The sequence below is a fragment of the Lingula anatina genome, chromosome 5 (genome assembly GCF_051362555.1).
Source record: "Lingula anatina isolate TDL-2025a chromosome 5, LinAna3.0, whole genome shotgun sequence".
Classification (NCBI taxonomy): Eukaryota; Metazoa; Brachiopoda; class Lingulata; order Lingulida; family Lingulidae; genus Lingula; species Lingula anatina.
The window spans coordinates 10,491,202-10,510,189 of NC_141771.1; the positions used below are offsets into that span (position 1 = coordinate 10,491,202).

Here is an 18,988-nt window from a genome sequence, read left to right on the forward strand (position 1 = left end):
AAGCTGCATTTCCATTTGCAATACCCAAAATAAGCTACACGTCCGTATATTCATGGTTTTATTGGTGGATCATAATTACACACTTTGAGGTAAATTTATTGATTTTACAACTTATGTCCTCGTGTTGTTGGTCTCTGTCACATCAAAGGTATCAAGAGCAGCAAGTCGTTTTGTGTTGTACTTTAATACCGTGGCTTGAGAGCACGTCTGATCTTTTCCCCTTTTTTCATCGAAATTGATGAATTGGGGGACAATCATATTCTTGGACGATGTGTGTTTTTACAGTCTCTTTTTGATAGCTCTTTTTGATTTGTTTCGATCTTTATCACATCAATTTCATATCTGGAGGAAACAAAATTAGCCGCAAGAGACCTGTTTGCAGTGTGACCATACTAGAATCCATCGTCTTGGGTTCCATTTGTTCGAAGAACTACTCGTGTCCTTTTCGGCAAATAGATCAAAGATAAAACAAATGAAACTTTCATGCAAAAATCGATCTGACGTTGGTCAAGACTGGCTTACTGTGACCTGTTTTTTTTAAAGTTTGTGCATATAACATGTCGTCTGCTTATCTGATAACTCCATATTTGTATGATCATTCCCCTGAGAAGAACCAGAAATGATTAAACGTAGAAAAATTCAATGATAACGAACAATTTACAAGCTAACCTGAAGTATTGACCCATGTTGCTCAGTCCAGCGTTTTTTTTTATATATATTTTTATAAATCGACTGGTAAATAAGATTAAATTATGTCAAGCGTCATATAAAATGCTACCAGGTTAAAATATTTTAAATGAAACCAAATGAGTTTATGATGGCCAAACCCATTTATAGAAATTGGCAACTGTTGTAAACCATTATTGTTCATATTTCAGATAAAATCGTAAAACATAGGTCTCACGTCACTCATCATTTACTTGAAGAAAAACGGATACACAACCCTCTTACTAATAATCCAATTCAAAGTCCTAAATAGTTCTTAAAAATATAATTCTAACGCCAGCACATTTCAATACATTGTAATCGATAAAAAACATGACGTGTACCTAACCCAACACGGAGGGTTACGTTAGAAGGAATGAATCTTCTTTTCTTGACAACGCTTCAGCGTCTGGAGATTTGAGAGTTCGAGAAGCTAGACCCGGTGTCTGCCTTCTTCCCATATTTAGAAAAAAGATCGATGGTTTCTATGTGCCTTTCCGCTTCTGTTTAATTTCTTGTGACTCCTGTGTCTTCTTGTCTGGCCTTAACGTTCTGTTTTGTTTCTTTTCCAAAGCATTTATGACATGAGAGTTTGTCTGAAACTGCCCAAGATTTTGACACAGAATTCGCAATTTGAACTAAATAGCTTCTAGAACACACTGTGAACATATTGTTGGGATAGATATACATGTAGGGTCTGAAAATACAGTGCACCAGAAAGCATGTTTGAACCGCGCCCTTGTAATTCAACAAACTCCGCGTATTTTCAGTCTTACCGCATGAGGAAGTGTGCTCCTGGGAACACATACATATACAAAAGTTGTTAATAATAAACAAAACCCAGTCAGGGATCGATCCAGACGGGCCAAATGCATCAGTACATCACACATTGTTCATTCGATATTGAACATCTGTGTAAAAATCTCGCAGGTATAAGGCATGTAGAATGTAGCCCAGGAGAATAAGGGCAATGAGGCTTAATCTCGTTTCCGTTTCCGGTTCCGGTCCGTTGTCTCGTTGTTTCCACAGTATGTCAACACCACATGCTGCATTTTTGTGCCATTTTATATTTTATAAAAGATAGAAAATCTGTTTTGAGAAAGGTCCCGCGAGACCTCAGGGACAAAGTGATTACATTAATAGCACAATACATGCATTGTCATTATGTAAGGTAGATTAAACGATCGATAACGCTGGATGTAAAATCAAAAGATGTGTCCTCGGCTCGTCAACTCCCCTGAGGTCTTGTTCAGAATATGTCCACCAGGTGACATCGGAATATAGGAAAGGTGAAGAGCCCGCGATAACCTTTCGATTTTTTTTATTCAGTCCTGCCAAGCATTAGATATGTCTATTGTATTTACATAACCTAAGGGATGGAACGACACCGCCCTACACTTCCTAAACTGTAAGTGGTAAACATTAGATGAAAAAAAAGCAATTAAAACGCTACATGTACAAGGGCTATATAATTCTTTATAACTAATTTTGGCCTCCTGTTGCCTCTCACTTATCCGCACGTGCGCACGCTGCCAGGTACATGTGTACCCACATAAATAAAACGCGCACATTTACTCGTATCTTCAGCATGATCAATCAGTACACGAACAGGTCAGCCTACATGCTTATCCTTGAAAATTAACTCAGTGACGCCAATAACAACTAATTCCCAAATCGTGACCCAAATGGTGATGCGAGCATACCACAAGTAATGCCTATTCTCGTAGTCTTTCAGATAAATTACATCAATACACCGTAAGCCAGTCCATGACCGGAGGATAAAGGATCGTTTATGGCTTGGTAGCTGCAGCAAGAGCCATTATGGGAATTATGGCCGATTAGTGCCCCAACTCAGTGCTTTTTGTCTGTGACGTCATTTTATTACGATGATGTGACGTCACTGTATCATTTAAGACGAAAAACATTTTGCAATGTTACAAATAGTGACGATTTTTTGGATAGTACTTAATAACTTCTCATAATAACAGGTGGGAAGGATTAGAAAGACATCTAGTTGTTTACCTTGATTCGCTTTTTGAGGTATTTCTTGGAAGCTCAGTCGAGTTTTGTGTTTTTGAGTTTTCTTTCCAGTAATGCCCTATAATAAGGATGCTAAATCATCTTGCATGAGTCAGTGGGCATACTGTACTGTTTCATTTGATCTCTTTCCACCTTAAACATTTAGTGATACATAACTAATAAACTGGAAGAGACTGAATAAATCAGAAACATGGTTTAAGGTAATAGAGTCGGACATATTTGTTGAAGCATATTGTTTTCTTCTGTTTAAGCATTATCTGGTTTGTTTAGCTTTAGCATTACTGTAACGGCTGATTGCAATTTATGAAAAATACCAATCGCCTGAAGTGAATGTCAATATCCAGCGTGATGTGATAACTATATGTTATTAAAGAATGTCACCATTCTGGTTTGAATACGTCCTTGGCCAGGGATACGTGCTTAGTCTACTACTTGTTATCAAACAGTCAAATACCAGAGTTTCTGCCAGAGTTATTTGTCAAGAGTAAAGTAGGAAGGGTGTTTAATGTATATTAGAAATCAATTTAATTACTGTCCTTGCCTTTAATAATAATAATAATAATAATAATAATAATAATAATAATATATTGTATGATTAAAGCAAATACTTGCAGTTTTGTGCCCTTTAATAATAATAACAATAATATATTGCATATTACCTGCAGTTTTGCATAATACGTGCCGTTTTATGTCCTTTGTGATTATGCGTTTTGACCATCAATTCTGTATAAATGTCGAAATAATTAATATAATTATAATTTAACAATGGTCGTTAAAATAATATAGTGACAAAAACATAGGACGATTGAGTTCACGTGACTGGTTCATTGCATTTACTGATTTTTTCAAGGCCAAAGAAACACGACTGTGGAGTGCGGGCTTTGTAAACATGCAGAATGGTCAATATCAAGATAATCAGAAGCACCACATGGGGGTTTTATTCATCATTATTTGTCAGAACAAAGGCGTTTTCCTTAAAAGTGAAAACATGTCAACAAACGTGTACTCATTACTAGCAATGTTATTGCACGCTGTAGTAGGTGGCAAGCCACGAGTCAGACTCGCACAGTTAACGACTTTTCAGGGAAGCGCCAGTGTGTTTATAATGCGCAGCACATTAGATAAGCAATTAGGATAAATGCGAGCGGAGACAACAAATGCCTGCCTATATATATGGGGTTGCTCTATCACAGGGATCATAAAGACGTGTAATCCTCGTATCATGCAGTCAATGACTTAGCCCTGCTACTACGGAGTTCGTAGCAATCATGGCGATGGTACTTTGCGGTGTGGATGCAGAGTTTGCGGGTTGGTAAGTCGCTCTAAGATAAATTGGGTGTGCACATATGTGCCCACACACACACATACGAGCTCACACACACACTTACACACACACACACACACACACATAGGGGAAGGGGAGTCTTCTGGGTGTGATAAAGTTCGTTCCGTTAAAAACTGCTTTCGTCCGTCAGCGCGTTTGTCATTTGCAAACGGTACTCTGAATGGCATTTGATGGAAGGCCGGACGTTTGAATCTCATAATGATTCACGCTCGCATTCTTCGGGTCAGTCTATCTAATTAACTTCCCTTGTTCGCCAGATTGAACACGATAAGTCAATCTCCAAAGTGTAGCCGGGTTCCGGCCATCCAGTTTAGAACGCCGAAGCAGAATTAAATGCTTCTACCAGGACAGCGCGTGAAATGTATAAATTATAAATGGGTTTGGAGATCAAATAATGTCGTTCTTAGCTTTTTCGGGGGATCTTAGGGCTATATTAACTTATACATCAAGGGTTCATACCCAGGAGTATTTTGGTTCATGTTGCACGAGAGCCCCTTCTTTTCCTCTCTTTTTTTTTTTTTTTGACAGTTTAACCCATCTTTCCAAAACGTCCATCCACTCGTGAAGTGCATTGTAGCAAGTTAAACCCCCTTTACACTGGACTGCGTCATTTCTGCGTCATTTGTGCGACCATGAATCTTGGCATCGTTGTGGTCGCAGAAAGGAGACACCAGCATCACTTTGAATGCTCAATGATCGGTCAGTTGTTGGCACGTTAATTATTTTTTTTACTCTCAAACGGGGCCGTACTACAGGACACAAAAGGACGCAATCCAGAGTAAGAGGACTTTAGTAAGTACGTACTTACCCACGCGTTCAGTAGAAATGGTCTCTCAATCAAACATTTCGGGTTACCCGTACCCGCTTCCCAGCAAAACACATAACTTTAAATAAAGTTACAATAACGTTTTTTGGTTATACAAAAAAATGAAAAGAATATAATAACTTGCTGTGTTTGCTGGGTTAGAGATTACTTGCATTTTAATTGGAAGTGACAAGCAATCATCATGCGATATAAAAGCATTATGGGAGCTCCTGCACCACCCCCAACCCCACGCAAACGCTCGTCCTTGTTGAAAAGATATAGGTGCCTTCATTTGCCTCACGGGCCGACAAAAGGTACATCCTGTTGTTTTTCGTGTTGGTATATATATTTTTCAGCTTTTCCAGTCAACCTAAGGACACTGCTTGTAATCACCGGCGTTTTAACGTATGCACATTTTCATGTACCGCCAGCATTCCGTTAATATCACATATATTGCGGCACAAAGCACGACACTGACATGTGAAGAGGAGGCGGTGTGTGTATAATAAAGAAGCGATTTTCATAACGTGCTGAATAATGTGGGAAAATGCCGTCATATTTGCATGACACTGCACGTCTTTAAGTCGCATGGATGCAATATGCCTTTGGTTAACCTGAATTGGTGGATGCTAAGATCTAAATATGGATGTTTTAGAGAGAAAAATAGCTGACTATTTTATTCGTTTAATGTGTTTGGCCAGGCTGCAAATTGGAGGCCAAGAGTGCAGACCCTGCTTGCTAGGAATAATGAAGGTATGTGGCTGCGTATAGGCATTATATTATACCGTCATAAATCACAAATGTATTATAGATTTACTTTAGCTTTTCCTGCGCCACGTGAAAGAGGTTTCCATACTTATTGCAACCATACCTAGATAAGTGGTGTGGCTGTGTCGATATACGCCTTATTTGGTGTTAAATGTCCTTTTCGGCAAAAATGCGAGTACTTTCTCTTGTTTTGTATGTCACAGTCGCCCTCTTGCGCTACATGCCTTGAACGCCCCTCCTTGACTCTTGAGGCGGTCGCCCTTATATCGCTCGGGTGACGGTACATTACCTCCCACAAACAATTTTGTCGATGGTGCTTAGACGACATACTTCAAACTAAGCAGTGGTGGCCGAATGCTAGGCAGCTGTCAGGATGTACTTGTCACTTTTATCCTCGGAGGACTTTCCCCCTGATGCCCTCTCTAAGCTATCTAGGGTTGTGAGTAGATGGTCCCCTGCTTTCCTTTCGATGCGAGTCGGCTTCAGAAATTTTTAAGTGCTGTTGAATACAAAGTGACATCGCCGGTATTGGCTGTCATGTCATATTTCACGGTTGTTCATTCCATATAGGTGTAGTTGAATAAATTGATTTATCTATCGGTTCAAGTACTTATTTATTTGACTATGACCTGACAGCTGCTACGGATAAGCATGTAATATGAGTCCTTGTAGAGTATTTGACAAAGAAAAATTATCCTGAACAGGGATACTCAATAATAAGTGTGTACCTATATGCCCGTCACTCCTCAGAAACAAACCTCGAGTGCAATATACGTGGTCTAGAGACAATGTTATTATCTATTGATATCTACAATTACCATGCCGTTGAGTTCGCAATACCAAGTCCTATATAACGTTAAAAGCGTGAATAAAACATTAAACCCTCATTGACACTGTCATCGGTGAGAAATCTCTGAGCCCAGCTTTTATTTACCTTAGCTAATACACTGCCTCCTATAGCGCCGAATAACGTCTAATTGATTTTATAGAGTGATTTGCGGTGTTCTTGTCAAGGCGCACTGATATTAGCCGTACCAATGACGAATTGCCTCATATCCAGTGTTGCACACAGCCTTCTGTATCGCTTGCTCTCTGTAAACACGCTGCTCAAGACTACGATACAGTGGCTTGATTACATCCCACGAGACCAGGTACAAGACGACATGTTTCAGGAAAATAAGTAATTTGCTGGTTGTGAGGTTTGAACACGCGATGGGCGTCAGCGGCTTGCGTTGTTTGTTATAATGCTTAGTTTTAATTGAAGAAGTAGTTTTGCCTTTGGGGAGCTAGGGTGCTGGCGCTTGGACTGAGGTAAGGTCTTTTACAGCAAGATTATAGGCTGTTTATGTTTCTACGGGTGTTAAGTATTCCTTTTTATGGCATTGTATATATTAACCAGCACTTGAGCTCGTGCGAAGCTGTTTTCGTTTTGGCTTATGTGTTTTTTTAGGTGTGGACGTGTGCGTAGAATCAGAAGAATTGTAAAGACAGAAATAGGTACATTTAGGAAGGACCGTATTGAAGGGGGGAGGGGGCATGTGAAGAACTATTAACTGTGTGTGTGTGTGTGTGTGTGTGTGTGTGTGTGTGTGAGAGAGAGAGAGAAAGACATTACGATCGCCACCTTCATATCTCATTTTGTGCAACAGACATCTCCATTCGAAGTACTTTTAACCGGTAGAAACCGTTCTAATGGAACATGTCGAACGTTCCGCCTGACACCGCCAACCTTTGATTAGCGCTTCATGTATCTTTGGTCCCAGAGCGGCCATTCGTCTTGTATCGGGCTGATGATTATTCTGGGAAAACAGATTTGTTCAGAGGACAGGTCAGTTCCGTGTCTACGGAGATGATGAGGCCCAGAGGGGCACATTTTCCAACAACAGAGATTGTCCTCGAAGCCGGTTTAGTGTTATCAGTATTGGGTTTAGTAAATGAAAATGCATCCATTTTTTCAACAAAATATTTTGCTTATCTTAAAAAGGTACTGATTTCAAATATATGCCTCGCCGCGTCCACATTAACAGCGTATAATCAGAGTACCAAACAGCTCCTTAGTTCCACGAATGAAACAGTTAGTGGTGTATGTAATCTCTCTCTCTCTCTCTCTCTCTCTCTCTCTCTCTCTCTCTCTCCTTCAGACATGTCTTTATTTCGTGCTGGTACTTGAATTGATACATCTACCTGAACATAATTCACCTTACCACCAGCTAGAGATCATGACGCGCCTTTACATTGCTTGTCCTCTTCAGTTAATAATTTATTACCGCCTTTGTCTTCATTTATGTCAATTTTGCTACGCCCAACGACTTTATTTTACTTATTTTTTATTCACTCTAAAATCTGGAAATTGCCAATTTATCAAGCTTTGTATTTTATTGATGATCACGATAGAGTCGTTCGTCTTAGTTGAAGTCATTTTACAAAGGGCGTTTGTCTTTGAAGCAAAAAAAAAGGCACTGGTTTGACACGTGCTCTTTGGTTTGTTATTTACATAAGTGATGTTGTCTGTAGTCAATCCGACGCGGTTCGGTTCATCTTACTTCGAAATGTGCCATCTATTTGATTATCTTTTCCTCAGTTTGCTTATTAAATCACGAAGCATAAGTGACAACTGCGCGTCCTCTCGCTATCAATTGTTCTATAAACCATTGCGACAAACCTAGATGGATATAAAAGGATATAAATGTGATTCCAGGTGTGTTTGCACTTCATTATGAGATATTCCATGACATTAGGTATACTTCTATTGTGGCATTTCACTTATGAAACGAACTAATTAAGGCAATGTGGCACAGTTTTTTGGCGAGAGAACGAGGTTATTGACTTCTTCTTTGGTCAAAATCTCGGCAACCATAGACGTTTAGTGTTAAGTTTTGTTTATTATTTTTTATACGCATGATGGGTCGCATGTGGCATGCATACACACACGGGCCATTTAAGTTAAGTTGTACAAAATCATCCTGAACATCATATACCACCCGCGTTATACAAAGACAACTTATCAAAATAACTACTACACACAATCCACATAACATTGTATTAATACATCCAATGTATAACTATAATTGTCAATGTGATTTCCATTTTTAGGTTTGCTAAAGCATGTTTACAACGACCAGTTATCTGTGTGGGGGAGATCTTAATAACAAAGATCGATAACAGTTGAAAGTGTAGGTGGCAAACGACATTGAATAGATACATATACAAGTTAAGAAAAAAAACATACAAGTCAAGAACACGTGTATCATAATACAAAACGTCCAGTGATAAACATGGATGATTGGGTAGTAGTAGTAATAGTTTATTTATGATGCGAAAATGCTGCTACACTCAAAGACACTCAAATAAATGCCGCCACGACTAAACTGCACTAATTAAGATTTGCGGATTTTCATTTCATGAGAATTTAGGAGGAGTTTATAATAATAATAATAATAATAATAATAATAATAATAATAATAATAAATATTATTATTATTATTATTATATACTGTCACAGCTAGTTGAGGAAGCATGTCACAGTGGAGAAGACACTGCCATGTGCACACATTGGCCTACGTAGGATTGGAAATCCTTTTCGATATTCAGTAACTGAGAGCAATATGCTAATATACGTATAATACAGGTGTGACAGCACACCTATTCAGCATACATGTATTATTTGACAAATGAAAATGCTAACATTGCTACCCAGTGTATTATAATTATACTATTGCTTGCCAGTAAACGATTAGGGAATTTATCTAAGTATACAAGTTGTGTCATAGCCGCATTGGAACGTTGAGATAAACGCATTAAGTGATTAATAATATTGATTAACTAATTCGTTGACTGATATCCGCAGGTGAAACGAAGGTGACGACACGTTGAACTTAGATAAACTGACGTGCAATTAGTTACCCCTTCCCTATGCCTTGTGCTGTCTAGTTTCGCTTTAGTGCGGCGTGTGCTGCAGTTTATGTGCAAATCGGCTTACCTTCCTTATTTGCAATGTACTTGTAAGTTCACAGTATATGCATGTGCCCTTACCTGTTGAAGACGACAGGCAGATGCTGATAAAATGTTCAGCAGGTGAGCATAGATTATGTACAATGCGATTTTTACCACTCGATATGCACTTACATCTAGTAGTTCAGAATATATCTAAGCGAATGAAGGATTTGACTCAGTCTTTAATGAGCGCTATTTTAAGATAATCTCCTTTAAAAGGGTTTGTAAATTAACTAATTCACGTTACTTTATACACTCCATTTTGTTTATTTGTTTGAATTCACCTAAGCCATGGAACCCTTATAAAAAAAATTACACATATACCCGGTAATGCCCAAAATATTTTTCATCTTTTTTTTTCTGCGCCGGAAGGGTTGCATAACGGTGTTCATAAGGTCTAAGTGCCTGCATGTTTACAGTTCGACTTCAAACCCTTTTTTCTGTAGAATAGGAGACAATTTGCGGTTACCTTTCCAAGATAATGGTCTACTGAACTATTGGGATTGTTCAAACGCAATTAGGTAATTCAACTTGCATTAATTGTTATGCACAGGGAATAGGGGTAGTTCTTAAGTCCACGGCCGGTGAAGTAAAGTTCAGTGGACAGTGATATGAGACGTGACCATTGATATAAGTATTGTAATAAGATTGAGATTGCCAAGATGATTCACAGAGAAGACAGTTGCCGTTTAGAAGAGTCTGTTTGAAATATTAAAAAAAAAAAGATTGTAAAAGATAAGCAGCTGGCGAGGTAAAGTGTGATTGTGATTTCATTGACAATATTTATTATTATTATTATTATTTTTATTATTATTGTTCTATTCTACGATCATCACTTGTGGAAATCACGTTGAAAACGTGTACAACGTGTAAGAGGCCTGATGCTTACTTTGATCGTCATAAACATCTCGGAACTGCGAAAGATGACAGTTGTATCATACAAAGTCTGTTAGTGCGAGACCCAGCTATCAAGGGCGGATTGAGGCCGTCTTCTGGGTCTTCCGGAAGACGGTCAGATTTTCAAGTTTGACGGATATCTAATTTTTTCTCTCGGAAGACGGTCAAAAATACAGGACGGATCAACAAAGATAATTTAGAAGACTGTCAGTAAATAGCTCTGGATCCGCCCCTGGCTATCATAAAGGTGGGCGTTGACTTGTGATTTAATTTCCATATATTGTACATATAGAGCCTGTCGCAAGGCATACTTTACATTTGTTATACATGTAGCTTCTGCGAGTATTATTTCGTTCAAGAGATGCATACCGGTATCTTCGAATATGATTTGCAAGCGTTAGAGCTTAATGAAAGTGCTGGTTGGTATTCATTTTAATGAGATTTACAGAAATGTTACAATCACCACATTTTTTTGGTGAAAACAGTAGCACTGCTGTTATATATAAATCGTGTACATAAAAAGTTTAACGTCGAAAAGAAAATCAGTTGGCAACATTTTATAAATACAAATAACGGGTTGCTGCAGTATGCAGTTAAATTCGAGTTAGAATGCATTAAGTCAGTGCATTCACCCCCTCCCTCCCCTACAAGGTTATCTGGGCGTTGACAACACCTGTTCAGTGCGTCTCCCAGCTCACCTGAGGATTTAATTGGATTGAATCATAGGCATGCTATTTACCACTCATTTAATTCCCCACAATCCAAACACCTGTCGTATTGAAACACATTCGTTCCTGCGGGTATAAGAACGGCTAGATTATGCATTAGCTATGATCAAGTAGACTTTCTTTGAGACTGTCGTCACGGCTTCTGTGGAATATCCCGTTATCCTATTTCCGTTATTCTTGAGGCCTATTTGATAAGCCAGGATTACAATAAAGAATGCATCAAAAAGGCAAACTAAGACAGGCTTATACAATGACAGATGTCTGTATGAGAAGCAATGTGAGACCCTAAAGATAGCAGTTGATTGTGTTACATTTCGGCGCCCACGATGACTTTATCAAAGCGCCAGATGATGGTGTGAGTTAATGTACCTGTTTTGTAACATTTTAGAAACATTAAAACATTAGAATATCCCATCTGCCTTTGGCAGTAAATATTAAGCTTAATTGTGTCTGAACTGAAAGAGACTACCACTATGCCATACAAAATTGCTAACCAGGGTGCCGGGATGAAACACAAGGAGGTCCGGTTACAAAAATGGTCTGAAAAAGTGGGATATTTCCATTATTTCTGTAAATTCCTCATCGCATCGTTTATCGCTTTTGGGAATTTAATCCACCTACGTAATTTTTGGACGAGGTACACCTTGCCAACATGATATAACCTCAGACCACATCACCACCAAAACCCTGATGTCAGTAAATGACCTTTTTTCAAATCAGTAATTTGATTGAGGTCTCATGGAAGTATATTAATCAAATAACGTCAAGAAGCAGACAGTAGGGGAAAAAAACCCGGAAAATCCATGTGAAGAAATTAAGTCTCGAAACGTAATTTAGCTATGTTATGACTAGATGACAGTGATTTCAAGTAAATCATCAGATAAAGTGAAATAAAAATGATAAAAATGATGCATCTTTGTAGAAAAATAAGTAATGTAAGCGTGATGACTCTTCATTTAATTCAATATTTTCTAATAAAGTAAAAATAATTTTAAAAAAAATTAAAAAGAAATCCGGTTAGTAGTAAGATTCAACCACTAAGCCATGCATCCTCGCAACTATGGCCGGTACGAAATAAGAAAAGTGCAAAGAAAAAATAGAACTTCTACTCTTAATATCACCTTCCATGCAATATTGCTGTCTGGCCAAAAAAAATTTAAATGGCTATTTTTTTTTATTAAAACTTGTTTGGATACTGATGAACAAAAGAAAGAGAGTGTAACGAAAATCAAATCGCCATGTGCCCTCCATTAGACCAAAAAGTAAATTATCACAAAACCTTTCCAAATGAAACAAAAATCCATTCCGAATACTAGATCTCAGTCCGAACGCTTGCAGCAAGTCAATCTCAACATTGATGAACGAGGCCTTGTGGGGTATAAAGAAAATAGATAGTTCAGACGCCCGAGGCATGTCGAGTCATCTCGTGTCAGGAGTTTTAATTACTGTAACAAGGCTCCTCTGTCTCGAAGTCAGCCAAACTGAGAGGAAGACGATCGATGGTAATAGCGAGATTACACGAGAGACCTCGTGTCGCGCCCAGTGCGAGACCGACGGACCCCCTGGTTCATTTGGGGAAGACCCAGTGTTATAGAGCAATGTGTTCCATCATTCCAACGGCAGATAGAACTGTGTTCTAATGTGTCTTTTTTAAATATAGAACTAACATCGTTGTTGCCAATTTGCAAAGAAGTTTTTGCATTTGGCTTAATTATTGCAATCCTTATAGAAGAAATCTGAGGTTTGAACATATACTAGTACGTTGCGCAAACAGACAAAAAAAAAAAAAAAACAATTTTGAAAATCATCACATTCTGGTATGGATGGATTATTGTAGTAGGTTTTATGCTTTAGGAATTATTGTTTAAGCTTTGGGTGTCCCATCCCAGTGAAATACCTTGTGCACTGACAAAACCTAGGTGACGTAGACCAAATAGGTTCAGATGGTTGGGAAAATACAAGTGTGCACGGAGTCTGACTGTCGGAATAGCTTGGCTATCTATGCACATATCTATTGCAGTCTAATTTGTATTCATTGGTATCCATTTCACCTGATATAGTTCCCTCATCTTTTCAATTGGCAAACAAGCAAACGATCACCTAGATAAAGGCACCGTCATATCCAGAAATTACTTGTTCTAATTTTACACAAATTGCACTGGAATCAATACACACAGGGAATTTATCGGAAGTTTTCCAAAACTGGAAAAAAAAAACACTCACACGTATTTGCATGTATATACGGGGCGTTTTCTAAAACATTATTTTAACATATACGCTTTCCAGCAATAAATCATTCATACATGACGTTTGAAGGTGCTTGGCATTTAAATATAAAGAATGATAGTTTATCAATTTACTGTCTTGATATCATTTGAGTAGAAGTCTAAAACTTGATTTACTGGAGAGTGTAGAAATCTCCTTTAGCACAACGTAATTGTGAAGTAATTGCAACAAAGCTTTACTAATATTCTGTAACTATCTTCGTTATATAATATACGGTTTGTGTGCAATCAAGAGTGAAATAAGTCTACGCTCTATAGCTATTTCTGTGTCAAATGATTTCACTCTGCAGAGGTCTTGTCGTAATCTGGCACCAGACATGTAATCGCAGATCTTGCGAGACATCTGTTAGGATGTTGCATTCATTTTTTTTCCAAACCAGTAACTATCGTTTTACCTGATGCCTTTCGTTGAATGTTTTTATACGCTTACCATAAATCAAATTTCCAGGAAACTTTTACATCGTTGACACCAAGGGACGCATGAGTGCTATTCAATTCGGAAGGGTGTTGATAAATTACAGCCAAAGAAACATAAATCAATATCCTACATACATCTAAAGAATTAAGTCTCAAAGAAGACCAAACAAATAAGAACTGCACGAAATCTGCGTAAAACGTTCACATTCGGATACGTTAATTATGTCTTCAATTAAAAGAACAAGTTATTTGCTTGTTTTTATCTGATACGTAAAACGTACAAATTCCCTATAAAAGTGTTTTATCTACTGAATTAACCCAACCCCTTTCTTTTGTTCTTTTGTGGCGCATCGATGACTACCTACGAGGTCTATATTTATTTACAACTCATGTTTATTTTATTTTATTTTTTGATAATTTTATGCAGTTTTTGTTATAATACAATTAAATCTTGTTTTATGCTTGTCCATATACGACTTCTTTGAGGATCCATGCTGTCTATTTACTCATATGTATATTATATGCTCAGTTATATATTATTTTACATGTTATATACTAAATGTAAATCGCCTGTATTCATCTCGCAAAAATTCTTTTTACCAAAATAATTGTAGAACGTTCATTGTGGTTAACGTATTCAACTTTACTTAAATAGGACACGTTATTTTAACGAAAACAAACAATACATATTACCTAGTACTTGAATTCTAAATAATACTATAACTTATCGGCTTGGCCATCGTCATCTTCGTTCATCGAGGCACAAGCCAAACAAAGACACTGTTCGTATCGATGTTATCATAATTATCACCCAACCCAAATATAGGATGACCAGTAGTACCGGGTCAGGTCAGGTCGCTTTATTTTAAAACTGCCTCGTTGCAGGCACGGTCCATTGGGTACGCGTCTGGTAGCACCAGGCGTTAAGGCCAAGTTTTCCAGCCAGGTCGTCTCCACTGGCGCCCGGTCTACAGTTCATCACCTATCAGAAAGAACGGAAATGTTACCCTGACATTGACCTTAAGCAGATCCGCACTGACCATTGCCTGGCACAGAATACGGATGTCTAATAATAACCGATTTTTTATGATTTATATTATGGTGCAGTACGAAATGAACTGGTGCTGTTTTTTTTATTTTATTTTTTGAACAAAGTTATTACAAAGGATAGAAGGAATATTATTAAGAAAGCATATATCATGCAAGTAAAATAATTAGTGCTCTTATATGAGGAAACGGTTTACATATCCTATTACCGCTTAATGAAGTCGACTTTTTGAAATATCAGAAGGGATTGTTTCCCAAACATTGGTAAATTGGTGCACGAAAGCAACAAAGGCATTGTTCAGGTGTGCCAAGAAATAATCTACAGTAACGTTTGTTTCGTGCAGAAAGTAAAATAAACACAGTTACAGCCATTAACCATCGTTTATCAAACAATTACTCCCCAAAGCTAAGGGTGAGTGCCGTTGAAATTGGGTGCCGATCACAGGGTGGTAGAGGCGGTGACCGCGATGTCGTACTGTGGGACGGTAAATTAACTTCACTTTCTGTTATCTCACGGTTGTATTTAATGAATTACCTGACGATTGATCCCTGGCCAATCCCGAGATACGCACACTAATTCAGACCATGTTTCAATACTTTGGAACGGTTGATCATGAATTAAATTAGTTTGTTTGCTATCCATTTTCCCAACTCAGTTTCTCCGTAAAATATATCATCGCGATCAACAAACCACCTACTCAATCGTACAATCGTATACTTAATTTCAACCCAACTGTAAAGTTTTTCATCATTTTAACATAACATAACGTTTAGTCAATGATAATACGATTTTCTTGTATTATTATCATGGTTTATAGTCATTCCCATTGATGAACCTGCAGATAATGTTATTATAAGGACAACTGAGATATTAAAACAGGAAATAATAATTGGCCTTATTATCTTATTATTGCCAGTGACATCCAGCCATGAGTGTAGTGGAGATAAGCCAAAAACATCAAACAGTGTAGCAGCCCACTAGTACTTCATAGTTTCTCTGTAAAGAAGGTTCATGTAGTGTTTTCTGCCTGACAAGCGACACTGTAAATTATATACTATTACGCTGTACAGACAGGGTCCTGTGGCTCTAAGGTCAAATTCATTGTGCTTTCCCAGCAATTCCTCTTGGAGGGGTCAAATTCTGTTGACACTTTCTATCAAAAACATTCGTTATTTTGATAGATAACAGATGTTCAATTGCAAAGGGCTCCTTTCTATCATTGTTCTGCTTCAAAAATTATTATGTTCACAGCTCTTATACCGTAATTCTTTGACGTTTGTTAAGTACGACGTAAATCACTGTGAGCAGATTTGTTTCACATCCAAGCAAATTGGTTACTTTTGTCATTGCTTATATTTTTTCTTGTTAGACAATAAGTTTGGGCATGTCTCCATGTCTATATATAAAACAATCAGAACATCTCCACGAGTAAACAACCATATCTAGATCAGCTGTCCCGGTTCATCCTGTATCTGGTGTGCACGAATAGCGGCAATGCCCGGGCACAGTGGCGCCCACGATACATAGGCATTACTTTAACTGAATTGCACTCGTTTAACTCGACCAAGTACCGCCCACGACAAACCCTTGCGTTGCTTATAAAACAAAAGAACATCAAACTTGCCACACGCAACAAGTCGCAATTCTTTGGCACACGCGAGCTCCCCTAACCAAGAGGTAGGTAACGCACTGCAGTATATTACTATAGTTTGTCAATTACCACAAGCTTACTTAATTCACACTGTGGGTTCTAAAAGCTTGTTTTCTAGTACTTTTACGAGTTGGGTTTATGGCCAGCGTCAAATAGTATCAATCTGAATTACTCGAATGACTTACAATTTAACAGGTAAATTTTTCGGACGTACGATTGTACTATTGCGGTACCGGTTTATCATCTGTCACACTTTTCAGTAATTAATTAATGTTTTAAGTGCAACACAGTCTAACACAAGTCTAAAATACATAAAAGCTAAGTATTTGTTAAGGCGTACATGAGTTTATTTATTAATTAATTAATTTATTTATTTATTTTGTTGTGGGGGAGGACGCGCGCGCTCTTTACGCTTATGTAGGGGGTATATATAAATGTTTATAACGATGATAAATATATGAATGAATAACATCAAAGTTCGGTGATTATATTATATTAAGGATAGAGACTGAATTACGCAACACGCGTTACATTATGATTATATTATGTGCTGGTGACACAGACGGACGCCTGCGTGCAAGAACTATTTACGCTGATTATCTGTTTATGCGTCCGATGATCACGTTCTGCAGACTGATAGGTAAGTATATTGCAAAAAATGTGACTTGTCACAATTAATAGATGACGATAAATTGGTGTTGCAGTGTACAATTTACACTGATTACATACTATCAACGTTCTTATGATCGCATTCTGCAGTTCATAGGTAAGTGATTGCAAAACGTTCATAGGTAAGTGATTGCAAAAATTGTGACTTGTCACAATAGATAACGATAACCTTCTGTGTTACGGGAACGATTTCTGACAGTTCCAAAATGTGACACATACGGAGAATAATTCAAGGTTTCGGCCTTTGTATTAAAGCCGTCATTTGCTTTTTAAAGATGCATCAATGCGATATGAAACTTATACATAGCTAAGTAACCTTATGTAAAACACCGACGGGACATTAAACTTCGCAAAGATCAATCAGAAATGTCATTATAGCGCCTTTATATAGTGAATGTGATGACTTGTTTCATCAGCTTGCTATTGTCGCCCAGTAATAGAAGCGATTTTAATAATCTCATGGCAAAAGTAACACTGGTGGCAATTTAGCTAGATAATTGCAAAAAAGGAATTTTGCATCATTCTCTTTATCACGTCCATAGAACAAGATAGAATGGAATGATAATAGGCACTTGATCATCTGCAATATTGCTATAGGCACGCAGGAATAAAAGGACATGAAAGTGATGGGTTAGTCTTTGTAAATGTTATAGATATGAGTATTTAACGGAGATAGAAACACGTTCGGACGCGGTCATCTTGCGCAGGGGTCACAAGCACTGTGGTCGCTTTGGGTCATACATTATACTGAATCATAAATTACATCATGAACTCATCATGACCTGTTGCCTGGCAGTATTTTGTCTTAATTTCACATAATAAGTTCTTTTAAGTTACCTTGCCAAATGTACAGAAGTACAAAAGTAGAGTTTTAGGCGGAGTAAAAATGTAGTTTGAAGTCATACCTGTTCTTTTCTGTATGTAACAATTAATAGTTTATAGTAGAATTACATGAAGTTCACCATCTTCTTTGCACGGTAACCCGTAAATTCCTATAAAAAGTTTAGCTTTTTAACCATTCTGCTAGAATTACACATCTAAATATAGACATACACACCAAACTAAAAGAAAAACAATTTCCTGGTCAAAAGTGTTAAAGTTGTTTGGAAATCATGCCTACTCTGTGTAAAGTTATTCCCCACTGGAGCGCCCTGCCCCTCCGTACCACTAATCAGTCATTAGCACCGCGTTCAATTTTGCAGCTTGTGTCCCCCACTGTGCCCGCCCGGTACTCGCGTGGGGATCGGGATAGCCATTAATGAAATTGATGGCAATGTTGTGTTTCATTTACATGGCCAGAAATAATGGTTTGTAATCCCCAAGGCACGGGAACCAAATTAAAAAGATCTCGGCCAAGGTGGCGGTTCGGCTTCCACCACGCAGCGTGGGACTTTGGGCACATAGCGGTGATGTTTTGGACGGTCAAGTTTATTTCAGGTCACCGATATGTATTGATGTTCACATCACAGGTATGATGACGTTGTTAATTTATTGTCTTTAAAGTTGCAGCAGCATTTTGTTGGTACTCCTATGTACAATGTGAATGCATGCTGATGCAAGCGGTATTATATGCCTCTTAATGTATATATAGCTTTTTTTTTAATTTTTAGCCGTTTAAAACACGTCCATCGTTTTTT

The 18,988-nt window shown here is 37.9% G+C and overlaps 1 protein-coding gene across 11 annotated transcripts in view; it reads left to right on the plus strand.

The window, feature by feature from the left end:
* The window catches only part of LOC106164774 (5-hydroxytryptamine receptor), a 108,179-nt gene that overhangs the window by 83,371 nt on the left and 5,820 nt on the right, over positions 1-18,988 (plus strand). Inside the window, exon 1 of one of the 11 annotated variants that reach the window (XM_013542795.3) lies at positions 3,759-4,057. The exons of 7 other annotated variants lie outside the window; for them this stretch is intronic. The gene's annotated coding sequence lies outside the window, so the exon portion shown is untranslated. Of the gene's footprint in view, positions 1-3,758; positions 4,058-5,352; positions 5,649-6,661; positions 6,815-18,638; positions 18,821-18,988 lie in introns of those variants that run through there. 3 more of the 11 variants (XM_013542796.3, XM_087013513.1, XM_013542800.3) reach the window with 3 other exon arrangements.